An 18176-nucleotide genomic window follows, 5' to 3' on the forward strand; every position below is an offset into this window, starting at 1 on the left:
GGTTGAGGCCCTCGCGGCCACTCACACTTGTCGTGGAGTAAGAGTAGAGGGTGAGTGACGGCGCCGCCCACGCCCCGCGGTGTTTGGCGGTGCGCGTGCCGCCTGAGGCGTGGGGTTGAGGACTTCTTGGGCAGACGGCGCCGCTCGGGCCGACCAGGCCGCCCAGCGGTCGGTATCGGCTCTTGAGTCGCCGGACATCGGAGCCGCGGAGCGCCGAAGGATCAACTAGCGGATCGGCGGGTGGAAGGAGAGCTCCGGCGCACCCCTACCTGGCGCGCCAAATGTCGGATCTTGGGTTCCGGCAAAACCCTCAAGATTCGAACACTGGGGTGCGCACGAAGATCTCCCCCTACCGATCCACGTCCTAGCTTCGCTGAGATCTCAAGGGCTAACTCGACGAACTCGCAACACAAGGGACACAAGATTTATACTGGTTCGGGCCACCGTTGTGGTGTAATACCCTACTCCAGTGTGGTGGTGGTAGATTGCCTCTTGGGCTGAGGATGAACAGTACAAGGGGAAGAATGGCCTCCTGAGGTGAGGTGCTCTTGTGTTTGGTGGGTGTGAGGATGAACTGAATGAGTTCGAGACATGTTGCCTCCTACTGTGGTGGCTAATCCTATTTATTGAGGCCCTGGTCCTCTCCCCAAATATTGAGCGGGAAGGGAGCCAACAACGGCCAATTTGAAAGGGGACAGCTAGTACAGTTTATCCTGACAAAAGGAGTCTTCGCCTGCAAAAGGCTCTGGTGGTGACGCCGCCTTGGGCTCCATGGTGACCTCCGTCCTGCCGTCCTGCTGGTCTTGGTCTCGTTGCACTGATATGGAAACCTTTGCTTGACACCTAGGTACTCCACACCTGCGCTTGCTTCCTTAGCACCAAAGAGGACACAAGGACACTGTGCGCGTTGGCGCCCGCCTGGCGCCCACCTGATCTTGATCGTCATGGCTCACGTCATTGGAACCTCGCGAGGTTTGCCTTGCCTTGAACTCTTCGCCCCTCACGAGCCAGCCTGGTGAGGACGCTCTCGAGGAGGTCTTGTGTCGTCCGCCTCGTGAGGGTCTTGAATGCTTGTTGGTGAAGATGGGTCGTACGGGCCTGCTCGCAGAGCCACGCCGTGGGCCGCAGGCAGGCAAGTCTGGGGAACCCCGTTCCCAGAACACCGACAGAGCCGGTGTTAGTGTTATGCCCTTCTCCTTATATAAAAGACTTGATTTGAATAAACTCACACCTACTGAAATATATTTGTAAATGGCTGACAAATCAACTGCCATACCTATAGGTATTTGTTAGGATGTGCCCGTTGTTGTTGCAAATGTTACTATCTTGACTGACTTTGTAATACTTGAGATGCCCAAGGATGGCAACATGTCGATTATCCTTGGTAAACCCTTCTTGAATACTGCAGGGGCTATTATTGATTGCAATAAAAGCAAGGTCACTTTTCATATCAATGGTAATGAGCATACGGTGCACTTTCCGAAGAAACAATTCCAAGTGAATGGTATTAATGTTATTGAAAAATCTCCGACACTCACTATTACAAGTTTTCATCTACCTACTGCCAAAAGGAAATATGAAATGCTTATTGTTGGGGACATGCATAGGATTGGGCGTTCGGTTTATATGGTTAATACGGTTCGGTTTATTCAGTTTTTAATAATTTCGGTTTTGAAGAAATGGAGACTGAAACAATCACACAAAATTAAGAAACTGAACCATATTAACCATAATGTATCGGTTCGGTTTCTTCGGTTAACCGAAAAACCAAAATACATGCACTCGTCAGTATAAGTGTAATGATTCATGGGCGCTAATTTGCTCTATAGAATGAAAATAGTCACAAGAGCTAGCAACCTTAACATCAGGCAATCCTTTATTCGGTCAAGCAAACTAGTTAACATAATTAAGTAGAAAAATCACATGGAACGAAGAATACGCATGATGCCTCTAAATTGGGCAGCTCATGCACTAAATGATACACTAGTACTCCCCCGTCCCAGCCTAATTTACCTTTTGGAGAGACCTCCACATGATGGAGTGAACATGGTATTACACGGGGCATCCTACATATCGGTTTGTTCGGTCTACTCGGTTTCTAGGCACTGAAAACCAAACACAAACCAAACACCGAACAACCTTAAAATTTCCCACAGAACCAAAAACCAAACCACCGAATTAACCAACATATCGGTTAATACGGTTCGGTTCATTTTGGTTTTTCTATTTTCGGTTTAACCATGCCCACCCCTAGACATGCATATCCCCGTTGAGGTAACTTAGTGCTTTACGGTTCTTCAGTTTTATGCTAATCGAAAGTGGTTGTTAATAAGACTTGATCAACCTTATTAATGGATCATTTTTTAGAGGTATGAAGTTGATGAATTTAGTAAGCACAACTTTATGTTTCCAACTTTTGTTTTCTGTTTTTCTTAGTTAAATAAAATAAATTGCCATGTTTTGTCTGTTTTCTGAATTTCCTGTGCCATAAAAAAATGACCCAAAAATAGAAGTTCTCAGAATGCCCTGAAAATTTAATACGATTTTTTTGATTATTTAAGAATTTTTGATGCAAATAACATCAGAGGGAGTGCACCAGGTGGGCACAACCCACCTGGGCGTGCCAGCAGCCCCAGGCGCGCCCTGGTGGGTTGTGGGCCCTACATGGGCCCCCTCACTTCTCTCTTTAGTCCATGTCATCACCCCCCTCCAGAAAAAATTCACCATTGCTCTCTCTCTCTCTCTCATGTTCTTGCTCTCAAACCTACAGATTTCGATCTCTTTGCTCGAAGCTCCCTTTCCAAAACTGTTTTGGGGGGATTGCTACTTGGTATGTGACTCCTCCATTGGTCCAATTAGTTTGTGCTTAGTGGTTTATATTTAGAATAATTAGCTACTCTTGGTGCTGCTGTAGATGAGATTGCATGTTAAATTCTTAAGAGTTCTAACTAGTTTGAATGCTCAATATAGCCTCTTTGCATCCCTATGAGTAGTTGCTATCAATCTTGTGAAGTTTTGTTGACAAAAATCTTGTGACCCAAAAATTTCTCAGAAAATTGTACGCAAATATGATGAACTTCTTTGGAAGGGGTTATCCGAGGCGCAGGCCCTCGGAGGCATCTTCGAGTAGTGGCTCAACCCGTCAGTCTTATGTTGAACCAAGCGCAAATTCAATACGGGATGCCGCCACCAAATCATGTTTATGGCCGTGCGACGATTTCATAATGATGGCAGGTATTAAAGAAGAATGTGAGCAATATGTTCACAATGCCGAGCTCGGTCCCTATATTGAAAATAAGTGCAACCAGTATCTCAGTCTCACAGAATCATTTACTAAAGAGTTTAAATTTCATCCTCGTGAGTCTAGAGTTTCATTTAAACTTTATGACCGTTCAATTACCATGTCTCTAGACGCGTTTAGTGGCGTGTGTAAAATTCCATTTTGGGGTTTGTTGGAGGAACCACCAAGGTCTGAGTATGAGTCATTTTTAACTAGTCTTTGCTACGGTGAGAATAGAGGGGTGACACAAGGTAGAATAAAAAGCATTCATTTCCCATCGATTCAATACTTTGCACTATTTAATGGAAAATGCATCATAGGCAAACAAGACTGTAGTACACTATGTGCTCCTGACTTGAGCCTCATACACACTGCTCTCACGGGTGTTAAATGTTATAACCTTGGAGCGATTGTGGCACGCAGGTTGCAACAGAACGCTGGTAGTGGATATTTTTATGGTGGGAATTATGCTTCATGTTTAGCAGAGGAGTGTGGTGTATCACCTTGGCCTAATGACCCATCCTACCCACTCAGTATTAAGAATTTGAGGCGAAGCACCACAAGTTCCTTAGGGGTGAAATCCATAACTATACTTATAACTTGCTATTCAATAAAAAGTCTATTGTCGATATCTTTTTGCCTGCACCTGCTCTCTCTGATTGTCATAGCAAGGGAAGATATTATGTTTCTGAGAGTGAGGCTCATGCGCACAACGCGAAGGTAGTAGCTGCTTGGCAGGCTGAGGAGGCTGCACCAAGAGCCTCCGTGAGCTATCACTTCGACAATTACGCAGGCTGCACATGGTGATTACCAAGCTAGGCCAAAAGCCTAAGCTAGGGGGAGTACGTATTTCCACCGACATTACATTCATGTTCACAAATTGCATTCCAATTGTCGGTGTTCACACTTTTTTATTGTATCATCCATGTTATATTTACTTTCTCACTTTCTTCTTCTGTGTTCGAAAAACTTTGAGAAAATCACAAAAAATTGTTGCTTACTTCTTTTCAGTTTTTCTTTCTAGTTTAATTAGTTGTAGTATTTTAAAGAAAACCCAAAAAGATTTCCTTGTTCTTCTTTTGCTTGTTGGGAGCTTTCCCGTGTAAATAGTTTTTCTCGTTTTTTGTTTTTCTCCTTTCTTTAATTTGCTTTCTTCAAGAAAAACTAAAAACTCCAAAAATATTTCAGTTTGTTTCTCCCAAATTCTTTTCTTTTTATTGAGTCACACTGGTGCACGTCGATCCTAAACAAACGGTTTTTAACCCCTTTCCGCGACGGCATTTGGAACCGTCACCAAGTGAGTGTGGGCGATAGGGGGGTCCTTCCCACACGACCCAGAAACCGTCGGGGATATGCCCTCCTGGCACACACGCTCGGCAAAATGAGGTCGTGTGCGACCGGCGAGCGCTCAAATACGGAAATACGTACAACAGAGCTAAAAAAATACAATTATATTGGCGAAATTGTTTCCGGTCGCAAGTACATCCCGCACAATCTGTCCCCGCTAAACGTTTCCGTTCGTATGTACATCCCACATAGTCGCTCCAAGGAAAACGTATCCGTTCATAGGTACATCACACACAATTTTTCCCGTTAAATCGTTTGCGTTATTGAATGTATCACACACGGTCCGTAGAAGAAACTGTGTGGCAAAGGCTGTCCATCACACACAATTTTTATGTGGTAAACGTTTGCGCAAGGTGGCCTAACGCAAACAGTTTTCAAGAGAAAGTCGTGTGTGATTGTTCATTGATCCAACACGGTTTATTCCTAGAAATTGTGTGTGTTGCCTGAGGTCATCGCCCACGGTATTTTTTCAATAACCATTTGCAATAGCAAAACCCAATTAGCAGGCTAATTCGCCATTAGCAGGCTAATTGCCCTATTATTAATAATCCATTTATTAATCTAATTGACATTCATATTAAGTAGACAATATATTTCATTTCCATATTAAGGAAGCAGAATTTCATAATTGAAATACATCAGAGTACAACATGATATAGCTTCAACACTCAGCTACCCTATTACACAACTGCACCAGCACCAAGTTCCACATGCAACATGTAGAACCTTTCGAAATTAGCATCATAGATGGTATATAGACAGATGCATCTCATCTGGAAAACTGCTGAAGCGGAAGGCGAATATTGAGACTTCATTCATGTTGAAGGTCTTTGCAACTTTAGGCCAGTGCCTGTGGATGATTGACCGCCCGTCCTTCTTCCTCTTCAGGAACACTTCAATATTGAACCGTGGGTGTTGTATGAAAACCTTCCTCACCTCCTGACCATAGAAGTGGTTTGAGAGGTAATCATCAATGAACTGCTTTGGAAAGGCATGAAAACAAGGATGTGCATAAATATCTTATCTATATTGGAAATGGGGCAAAGGAATAAAAAAAGGCAAGGTATAATAGTTAGTACCATCTTGTAGTGAACTGATGTCTTCTTCATTGTGCAGACAAAGATCTTGTTGTTTTTTGTTGCTAATTTATTTATCCTAACAATCTTTCTGAGTTTCTTGATTTGATTAATATTCATGGACAACTCATTTCCCCATATGCAAAAGGGTCAAACAATGGGTCAAAACCTCTGACAGCAGGACCTACATGTGCAAGACCAAATTGTTAAAAACCAAAATATTAGAATGGTTCCTGCAATTGCACAATAATGTGCTTTTAGAGAACGGACCATGCACATGCTAACCTCAATTGTAAACCTCAGTGCTTCCCATTGTTTCCCTGCAACACATATATGGTAGTTAGTCATCAGGTTAAGTACGGGTTCGCATGCTATCAGTAAAATATGTTGATGAAAAATAAGCACATTGCAGATTCATCAGATTAATTCAAGTCACACGGAAAACCCATTTATCCAAACCAAGCATGATTAAGAACTAGGAAATATAGCACTTGTACATGTTTCTCATGTATTAAGTGCATCCAAATTCGATTTATTCCTCACATGCACAACAATACAAAATTCTACCCACGACAATTGGACATCGCATTGCAGAATTGAACCAAGCAGTTAACTAAACACCACAACAAATGAACCAAACATTAACTGAGCACCACATTGCACAATATAACATACTCCTAATAGAAGATTAGGCAGTTAACCAAACAGTTAACTACAGCCAATTGTAGAAATTGTATTTGTTTCTCATGTATTTACTACAGCCAAATTCAATTTATTCCTCACATGGTATACAATAATAGAATGCACCCACAATTATTGAACATCGCATTGCATAATTGAACCAAACAGTTAACTGAACATGACAACACAAATGAACCAAATGTTAACTGAGCACCACATTGCACAATGTATAACCAAACCAAGCATGCTTGACAACTTGGAAATATAGCAATTGTATTCGTTTCTCATGTATTTTCTAAAGATAAATTCGATTTCTCACATGGAAGTGCTACCTCTTGACCATGCATTGGTTTTCCCATGAAGAGGAAAGGGTGATGCAGCAAAGTAGCATAAGTATTTCCCTTAGTTTTTGAGAACCAAGGTATCAATCTAGTAGGAGGCTACACGCAAGTCGCCTTGTACCTAAACAAACAAATAAGAACCTTGCAACCAACGCGATAAAGGGGTTGTCAATCCCTTCACGGGAACTTGCAAAAGTGAGATCTGATAAAGATAATAAGATACATATTTCTGGTATTTTTGTTGTATAGATTGAAAAGTAAAGATTGCAAAAATAAACGGCGATAGAAATAGCTAGTTGAGGGAGATTAATAAGATGGAAAATAGACCCGGGGGCCATAGGTTTCACTAGTGGCTTCTCTCAAGATAGCAAGTATTACGGTGGGTGAACAAATTACTGCCGAGCAATTAATAGAATCGTGCATAGTTATGATGATATCTAAGGCAATGATCATGAATATAGGCATGACGTCCGTGTCAAGTAGACCGAAACGATTCTGCATCTACTACTATTACTCCACACATCGATCTCTATCCAACATGCATCTAGAGTATTAAGTTCATAAGAACAGAGTAACGCATTAGGCAAGATGACATGATGTAGAGGGATAAACTCAAGCAATATGATATAAACCCCATCTTTTTATCCTCGATGGCAACAATACAATATGTGCCTTGCTGCCCCTGCTGTCACTGGGAAAGGACACCGCAAGATTGAAAAAAAAGATAAGCACTTCTCCCATTGCAAGAAAGATCAATCTAGTAGGCCAAACTAAACCGATAATTCGGAGAGACTTGCAAAGATATCAAAAATCATGCCTATGAGAATTCAGAGAAGAATCAAATAATATTCATAGATAATCAAGTTCATAAACCCACAATTCATCAGATCTTGGCAAACACACCGCAAAAAGAGTTACATCGAATAGATCTCCAAGAGAATCGAGGAGAACTTTGTATTAAGATCCAAAGAGAGAGAAGAAGCCATCTAGCTAATAACTATGGACCCGAAGGTCTATGGTAAACTACTCACGCATCATCGGAGAGGCCATGGTGTTGATGTAGAAGCCCTCCGTGATCGATTCCCCCTCTGGCAGAGTGCCGAAAAAGGCCCCAAGATGGGATCTCACGGGTACAGAAGGTTGCGGCGGTGGAAATAGGGTTTCGTGGTGCTCTCGGACGTTTTCAGGGTATATGAGTATATATAGGCGAAAGAAGTAGGTCGGTGGATCCATGAGGGGCCCACGAGGTTGGGGGCGCGCCCTCCTACCTCGTGGCCGCCTCATTGCTTCCTTGACGTCCACTCCAAGTCTCCTGGATTGCGTTTGTTCCAAAAATGATCCTCACGAAGGTTTCATTCTGTTTGGATTCCGTTTGATATTCCTTTTCTGCGAAACACTGAAATAGGCAAAAAAACAACAATTTGCACTGGGCTTTCGGTTAATAGGTTAGTCCCAAAAATAATATAAAAGTGCATAATAACGCCCATTAAACATCCAAAACAGATAATATAATAGCATGGAACAATCAAAAATTATAGATACGTTGGAGACGTATCAAGCATCCCCAAGCTTAATTCCTGCTCATCCTCAAGTAGGTAAATGATAAAAACAGAATTTTTGATGTGGAATGCTACTTAACATAATTTTCAATGTAATTCTGTTTATTGTGGCATGAATGTTCAGATCCAAAAGATTCAAGATAAAAGTTCAATATTGACATAAAAAGAGTAATAATTCAAGCATACTATCCAAGCAATTATGTCTTATCAAAACAACATAGCCAAAGAAAGCTCATCCCTACAAAATCATATAGTTTGGCCATGCTTCGTTTTCGTCACACAAAATGCTCCCATTATGCATAACCCCGATGACAAGTCGAGCAATTGGTTCATAATTTCTAACGCGCTTCAGCCTTTTCAACCCTTACGCAATACATGAGCGCAAGCCATGGATATAGCACTATAGGTGGAATAGCATATGATGATGGGGATTATGTGAGAAGACAAAAAAGGAGAAAGTCTCACATTGACGTGGCTAATCAACGGTCTATGGAGATGCCCATCAATTGATGTCAATGCGAGGAGTAGGGATTGCCATGCAACGGATGCACTAGAGCTATAAGTGTATGAAAGCTCAAACTGAAAACAAATTGGGTGTGCATCCAACTTGCTTGCTCATGAAGACCTCATGCATTTGAGGAAGCCCATCATTGGAATATACAAGCCAAGTTCTATAATGAAATATTCCCACTAGTATATGAAAGTAACAAAATAAGAAACTCTCTATCATGAAGATCATGGTGCTATTTTGAAGCACAAGTGTGGAAAAAGGATAGTAACATTGTCCCTTGTCTCTTTTTCTCTCATTTTTTTGTTTGGGCTTCTTTGGCCTCTTTTTTTTGGGCTTCTTTGGCCTCTTTTATTTTTATAATCTTTCCTCACATGGGACAATGCTCTAATAATGATGATCATCACACTTTTATTTACTCATAACTCAATGTTACAACTCGATACTAGAACAAAAATATGACTCTATGTGAATGCCTCCGGCGGTGTACCGGGATATGCGATGAATCAAGAGCGACATGTATGAAAGAATTATGAAAGTGGCTTTGCCACAAATACGATGTCAACTACATGATCATGCAAAGCAATATGACAATTATGGAGCGTGTCATAATAAACGGAACGGTGGAAAGTTGCATGGCAATATATCTCGGAATGGCTATGGAAATGCCATAATAGGTAGGTATGGTGGCTGTTTTGAGGAAGATATAAGGAGGCTTATGTGTGATAGAGCGTATCCTATCATGGGGTTTGGATGCACCGGTGAATTTTGCACCAACTCTCAAGGTGAGAAAGGGCAATGCACGGTACCGTAGAGGCTAGCAAATTGCGGAAAGGTAAGAGTGCGTATGATCCATGGACTCACATTAGTCATAAAGAAGTCATATACTTATTGCAAAAGTTTATTAGCCCTCGAAGCAAAGTACTACTACACATGCCCCTAGAGGGATAGATTGGTAGGAAAAGACCATCCCTCGTCCCCGACCGCCACTCATAAGGAAAGCACTCAAAGAACACCCCATGCTTCAAATTTGTCACACAACGTTTACCATACGTGCATGCTACGGGACTTGCCAGCTTTAACACAAGTATTTCTCAATTTCACAATTACCCAACTAGCATGACTCTAACATTACCACCTTCATATATCAAAACATCTATGAAGTATCATAGTATTCTATATGAAAGTTTTTATCATACCCATCTTGAATGCCTATCATATTAGGACTAATTTTATAGCCAAAGCAAATTACCATGCTGTTCTAAAAGACTCTCAAAATAATACAAGTGAAGCATGAGAGATCAATAATTTCTATAAAATAAAACCACCACCGTGCTCTAAAAAATATAAGTGAAGCACTAGAGAAAAATTATCTAGCTCAAAAGATATAAGTGAAGCACATAGAGTATTCTAATAAATTCTGATTCATATGTGTCTCTCTCAAAAGGTGTGTACAGCAAGGATGATTGTGGTAAACTAAAAAGCAAAGACTCAAATCATACAAGACACTCCAAGCAAAACACATATCATGTGGTGAATAAAAATATAGCCTCAAGTAAAGTTACCGATAGACGAAGACGAAAGAGGGGATGCCTTCCGGGGCATCCCCAAGCTTAGGATTTTGGTTGTCCTTGAATTTTACCTTGGGGTGCCTTGGGCATCCCCAAGCTTAGGCTCTTGCCACTCCTTATTACATAATCCATCAAATCTTTACCCAAAAACTTGAAAATTTCACAACACAAAACTCAACAGAAAATCTCATGAGCTCCGTTAGTATAAGAAAACAAATCACCACCTTAAGGTACTGTAATGAAATCATTATTTATTTATATTGGTGTTAAACCTACTGTATTCCAACTTCTCTATGGTTCATACCCCCCGATACTAGCCATAGATTCATTAAAATAGGCAAATGACATACGAAAAACAGAATCTGTCAAAAACAGAACAGTCTGTAGAAATCTGTATCAAACGTATACTTCTGTAACTCCAAAAATTCTGAAATAAATTGGTGGACGTGATTAATTTTCCTATTAATCATCTTCAAAAATAATCAACCTAAAATCACTCTCCAGTAACAAATGGCAGCTAATCTCGTGAGCGCTAAAGTTTCTGTTTTTTACAGCAAGATCAAAAAGACTTCACCAAGTCTTCCCAGAGGTTCTACTTGGCAAAAACACTAATTAAAACATAAAACCACATCTAAACAGAGGCTATATGAATTATTTATTACTAAACAGGAACAAAAAGGAAGGAACTAAAATAAAATTGGGTTGCCTCCCAACAAGCTCTATCGTTTAACGCCCCTAGCTAGGCATAAAAACAAGAATAGATCTAGGTATTGTCATCTTTGGTATGCAATCCATAAGTAGCTCTCATAATGGATTCATAAGGTAACTTACTAGGAAAGTGTTCCATACCTTTCCTTATGGAAGTTGGAATCTAATATTTCCTTCTTTCATATCAATAATTGCACCAATCGTTCTAAGGAAAGGTCTACCAAGAATAATAGGACATGTAGGATTGCAATCTATATCAAGCACAATAAAATCTACGGGCACATAATTCCTATTTGCAACAATAAAAACATCATTAATCCTTCCCATAGGTTTCTTAATGGTGGAATCCGCAAGATGCAAATTTAAAGAACAATCATCAAATTCACGGAAACCTAGCACATCACACAAAGTTTTTGGAATTGTGGAAACACTAGAACCCAAATCACATAAAGCATAGCATTCATGATCTTTAATCTTAATTTTAATAGTAGGTTCCCACTCATCATAGAGTTTTCTAGGGATAGAAACTTCCAATTCAAGCTTTTCTTCGTAGGATTGCATTAAAGCATCAACGATATGTTTGGTAAAAGCTTTATTTTGACTATAAGCATGAGAAGAATTTAACACGGATTGCAACAAGGAAATACAATCTATTAAAGAACAATTATCATAATTAAATTCCTTGAAATCCAAAATAGTGGGTTAATTGCTATCTAAAGTTTTGACCTCTTCAATCCCACTTTTACCAATTTTTGCATCAAGATCTAAAAACTCCGAATCATTGGGACGCCTTTTAACTAAAGTTGACTCATCTCCAGTCCCATATTTATCAAGATTCATATTGGAAAACAAATATTTAATAGGAGACACATCAATCACTTTTAGATCTTCATCACTATTATCATGAAAACTAGAAGAACACGCTTTCAAAAAGCAATCCTTTTTAGCATGCATCCTAGTGGTTCTTTCTTTGCACTCATCAATGGAAATTCTCATGTCTTTGAGAGACTCATTGATGTCATGCTTAGGTGGAATAGATATGAGTTTCAAAGAATCAACATAAAGAGAAATTCTATCTACGTAGCCAACTCATCAATCTTAGGCAATTTTTCTTCAAGCAAAGCATTGAAATTCTTTTGCGAATTCATAAATTCTTTAACACTAGTCTCAAAATCAGAGGGCATGTTATTAAAATTTCCATAAGAGTTGTTGTAGGAATTACCATTATTATTAGGAGAATTACTAGGGAACGGCCTAGAAATAAAGTTTCCTCTATATGCGTTGTTACCAAAATTGTTCCTACCAACAAAATTCACATCCATAGATTCATTGTTATTCTCAATCAAAGTGGACAAAGGCATATCATTAGGATCAGAAGAAACACTCTTATTAGCAAACAATTTCATAAGTTCATCCATCTTTCCACTCAAAACATTAATCTCTTCTATCGCATGAACCTTTTTACTAGTAGATCTTTCGGTGTGCCATTGAGAATAATTAACCATAATATTATCTAGGAGTTTAGTAGCTTCTCCTAAGGTGATTTCCATAAAAGTGTCTCCCGCGGCCGAATCTAAAAGATTTCTAGAAGAAAAATTCAATCCAGCATAAATTTTTTGTATAATCATCCATAAATTCAAACCATGTGTAGGGCAATTACGTATCATTAATTTCATCCTCTCCCAAGATTGTGCAACATGCTCATGATCAAGTTGCTTAAAATTCATAATATCGTTTCTAAGAGAGATGTTCTTAGTGGGAGGGAAATACTTAGAGATAAAAGCATCTTTGCACTTATTCCATGAATCAATACTATTTTTAGGCAAGGAAGAGAACCAAGTTTTAGCACGATCTCTAAGCGAAAATGGAAATAGCTTCAATTAAACAATATCATTATCACATCTTTCTTCTTTTGCATATCACATAAATCAACGAAGTTGTTTAGATGGGTAGCGGCATCTTCACTAGGATGGCCAGAAAATTGATCTTTCATGACAAGATTCAACAAAGCAGCATTAATTTCACAAGATTCAACATCGGTAATAGGAGCAATTGGAGTGCTAATAAAATCATTATTGCTGGTATTGGAAAAATCACACAATTTAGTATTGTCTTGAGCCATCGTGACAATCAATCAATCCAACACACAAGCAAGCAAGAGGCAAGCCAAAAGCGACGAACGAAAAAGGGCGAATAAAACAGCAAAGGTGAAGTGGGGGAGGGGAAAACGAAAGGCAAATGGCAAATAATGTAATGCAAGGGATAAGAGTTTGAGAAGGGTACTTGGTATGTCTTGACTTGTGTGTAGATCTTCCCAGCAACGGCGCTAGAAATCCGCACGTTGGCGGGAGATCAAATATTGACTTGACTTGGCGTAAACCTCCCCGGCAACAGCGCCAGAAATCCTTCTTGCTACCTCTTGAGCATGTGTTGGTTTTCCCTTGAAGAGGAAAGGGTGATGCAACAACGTAGCATAAGTATTTCCCTCATTTTTTGAGAACCAAGGTATCAATCCAGTAGGAGGCTACACGCAAGTCGCCTTGTACCTGCACAAACAAATAAGAACCTTGCAACCAACGCGATAAAGGGGTTGTCAATCTGTAACACCCCGGATGTAACTTTCCATATTGGTAACTCCAACTCTTGCCATTTTCGGCTAGGTGTTATGATATTCCCTTCGTGGTCGGGTTTTGCATTTTGTTCATGTCATGCATCTCATATCATGTCATCATGTGCATCTCATTTGCATTTGTGTTCGTCTCATGCATCCGAGCTTTTTCCCCGTTGTCCGTTTTGCAATCCGGCACTCCCACATGCACCGGCGCACCCCTCTTGTTTCTTTTCGTGAGCGGGTGTTGAACGTTCTCGGAATGGACTGAGTCTTGCCAAGTGGCCTTGGTACACCACCGTTAGACCACCTGTCAAGTTTCGTTCCATTTGGAGGTCGTTTGGTGCTCCAACGGTTAACCGGGCAACCGCAAAGTCCTTTTGTGTGTTGCAGCAAAACCCCACTCCAAACAGCCCAAAACCCCTCTAAGTCACTTCCATGCTCTAGGTCGTTCGATCACGATCGTATGGGCGAAAACCGCACTCCATTTGGAGTTTCCTAGCTCCCTCTACCTATAAAAACACCTTCCCCCTCCAAAATTTCGGGCAAATCCACCCCTAACCCTAGCAAAACCGCTCCCCTTCGCCGCCGGACACGTCCGGAGGAGCCGGACGCATCCGCGCCGCCGCCCGCCGCGAGCCAGCCGCCGCCACGTGGCGACCCCGCTCCGCCAGCCGCCGCGGCCAGCCGAGGCCCATCGCCAGCCCCCGCGGCCCGCACCTTGCCTGCGCCTCGCCCGCGGCTCCCCCGCCGCCCGCCGGCCGTCGCCGCGCCGCCGCCGACCTCGCCACCGCCCGTCGCCGCGCCACCCGTGCTCGTCGCCCCGTGCTCCGCCGCCGGCGACCGCCCCCCCCCCCTCGTCGCCCCGAGCTCCGCCGGCCGTCGGGCCCTTCTCCTTCCCCTTCGCCGGCGAGCGCTCCGGCAGCCTCGAGCCGCGCCCGATCCAGATCCACCGCGAAGGTTGACTTTTCCCCCTCCCCTCGATTTCTCTGTCCCGTAATTTTGCAATATATGGCCCTGTTCATCGCATCATAACTCCGTGCATACTTCTCCGTTTCGCGCGTGTAATATATCGAAATGTTTGTCTCGAGATTCTTTTAATTTTGTTTCATTATGCCATGTTCATTTGAGTCCATCTTGATGCCCAAATCTCTGGTGAAAGAGTGCTATTTGCTGTTAACTGCTGTTACTTATCAGAACTTGAGGATTTGTTATTTTTGTTGCATTTGATGTGTGCATTTTATGAGTATGAGCTCTACATGTGTTTTGATGTATGCCATTCCATCTTTACATAGGTGTATGCCATGTATTTTTGTGATCTCTGTGGTGAGTAGCATAAGCATGCAAACTAGGCTTCGTGATCTTTCTGATTTCAGGGACTTGGTAATTTTACAAGTCTGTGACTGCTGTTATTTTGTTGCTATGTATCCATGTGTCTACAGAGAGATCCATGCTCTTGTTGGTGATGTTCAGTAAGGATGTTTTGTAGATATAGTTGTGCTCTATCCATCCATGCCTCTGTTTGCATTTATGGAGTACGATAGCATGTCTTAATCTTGCTCTACTTTTGCTATAAAATATTTCTGGCAGATTGTTTACGTGTTATTCAATTTTGCCAAGGTTGTTGTAGTTGATCCATACATGCTATGTACTTGCTCTTGCCATGGACAGCTTCATAAACATGTCGTCTTGCTGTAGGTATGCTTGTTTTGTCATGCATTGCTTTGTGATGAGTGCATCAAGCTCACCAAAATGCCTTCATAATACTGTTTCTGCCATGCTCTGTTTTCTGCTAAGTCTGAAACCTGTTAACGAAACTTGCTATGTTTACATGGTTGCCATCATATCTTCTGGTCCTTTTTGGCTCATGGTCAGTAAGGGACTTTTGTTCTATGCATTTAGTAGATTCATGCCATGAAGTCTGTGAACCTGTTATCTTTTGCACTTTTGCCATGCTTGTTTGAACCTGTTATGTTGTGATCTAGCCGTAGTTCAGTGTTCATCTTTTGTCAAGCATCTCCTGTTGATTACTTCCATATGTTTTGTTGCCATGTTGGGGTGCTGTAGTATTGTTACTTGTTGCATTCTAAGTGCTATCATGCTGTTAATCGCAGATTCGTGTCATTCTTGTTTTGCTTGCCATTTGCAAACCGTGCGTCCGTTTCCGGTGATCTTTATATCGATTTCGACCGAGATCATCTCATCTTTCCAGTGGCATGCTTGGTTTGCCAAGTTACTGCTTGTTCATCATTTTCCTTCCGGAGCACACATATGCATCGCATATCATATCTTGCATATCATTCATGTATTGCATCATGTTGCTTGTGCATTTCCCGTGATTGATTGTGGTTCTGTTGCTTGTGTCTTGTTTTGGGTAGAGCCGAGAGACGAGTTCGTGAACGAAGAACCTGTTGAGTACGCTTACGAGGATCAAGCTTTCGACAACTCTGAGAACCTTGCAGGCAAGATGACCATACCCTCGAAATCACTTCTATCTTTGCTTGCTAGTTGTTCGCTCTATTGCTATGCCGCGTTACCTACCACTTGCTATATCATGCCTCCCATATTGCCATGTCAAGCCTCTAACCCACCTTTCCCAGCAAACCGTTGTTTGGCTATGTTACCGCTTTTGCTCAGCCCCTCTTATAGCGTTGTTAGTTGCAGGTGAAGTTGAAGTTTGTTCCATGTTGGAACATGGATATTGTTGGGATATCATGATATATCTTATTTTAATTAATGCATCTATATACTTGGTAAAGGGTGGAAGGCTCGGCCTTATGCCTGGTGTTTTGTTCCACTCTTGCCACCCTAGTTTCCGTCATACCGGTGTTATGTTCCTTGATTTTGCGTTCCTTACGCGGTTGGGTGATTTATCGGACCCCCTTGACAGTTCGCTTTGAATAAAACTCCTCCAGCAAGGCCCAACCTTGGTTTTACCATTTGCTACCACCTATCCCCTTTTCCCTTGGGTTCTGCAGACTCAAGGGTCATCTTTATTTTAGACCCCCCCGGGCCAGTGCTCCTTCGAGTGTTGGTCCGAACTGAGCTGCCTGCGGGGCCACCTTGGGGAAACTTGAGGGCTGGTTTTACTCGTAGCTAGTCTCATCCGGTGTTGCCCTGAGAACAAGATATGTGCAGCTCCTATCGGGATTTGTTGGCACATCGGGTGGCTTTGCTGGTCTTGTTTTACCATTGTCAAAATGTCTTGTAAACCGGGATTCCGAGACTGATCGGGTCTTCCCGGGAGAAGGTTTATCCTTCGTTGACCGTGAGAGCTTATAATGGGCTAAGTTGGGACACCCATGCAGGGTATTATCTTTCGAAAGCCGTGCCCGCGGTTATGTGGCAGATGGGAATTTGCTAATGTCCGGTTGTAGAGAACTTGACACTTGACTTAATTAAAATACATCAATCGTGTGTGTAGCCGTGATGGTCTCTTTTCGGCGGAGTCCGGGAAGTGAACACGGCTTTTGGGTTATGTTTGACGTAAGTAGGAGTTCAGGTCACTTCTTGATCATTACTAGTTGACGACCGTTCCATTGCTCCTCTTCTCGCTCTTATTTGCATATGTTAGCCACCATATATGCTTAGTGCTTGCTGCAGCTCCACCTCATTACCCCATCCTTTCCTATAAGCTTAAATAGTCTTGATCTCGCGGGTGTGAGATTGCTGAGTCCTCGTGACTCACAGATACTTCCAAAACAGTTGCAGGTGTCGAGGATACCAGTGCAGGTGACGCAACTGAGCTCAAGTGGGAGCTCGATGAAGATCTTGTTCGTTGTGTTGTTTCTTTTCATGTTGATCAGTAGTGGAGCCCAGTTGGGACGATCGGGGATCTAGCTTTTGGGGTTGTCTTCTTTTATTTTGGTTCCGTAGTCGGACCTATGTGTGTACTCTGATGGATGTATGATTTATTTATGTATTGTGTGAAGTGGCGATTGTAAGCCAACTCTTTATCCCATTCTTGTTCATTACATGGGATTGTGTGAAGATGACCCTTCTTGCGACAAAACCACAATGCGATTATGCCTCTAAGTCGTGCCTCGACACGTGGGAGATATAGCCGCATCGTGGATGTTACACAATCCCTTCACGGTCACTTGCAAAAGTGAGATCTGATAAAGATAATAAGATAAATATTTTTGGTATTTTTGTTGTATAGATTGAAAAGTAAAGATTGCAAAAATAAACAGCGACAGAAATAGCTAGTTGACGGGAGATTAATATGATGGAAAATAGACCCGGGGGCCATAGGTTTCACTAGTGCCTTCTCTCAAGATAGCAAGTATTACGGTGGGTGAACAAATTACAGCCGAACAACTGATAGAATATTGCATAGTTATGATGATATCTAAGGCAATGATCATGAATATAGGCATCACGTTCGTGTCAAGTAGACCGAAACGATTCTACATCTATTACTATTACTCCACACATCGACCGCTATCCAGCATGCATCTAGAGTATTAAGTTCATAAGAACGGAGTAACGCATTAG

This window comes from Aegilops tauschii, chromosome 1 (genome assembly GCF_002575655.3).
Source record: "Aegilops tauschii subsp. strangulata cultivar AL8/78 chromosome 1, Aet v6.0, whole genome shotgun sequence".
NCBI lineage: Eukaryota > Viridiplantae > Streptophyta > Magnoliopsida > Poales > Poaceae > Aegilops > Aegilops tauschii.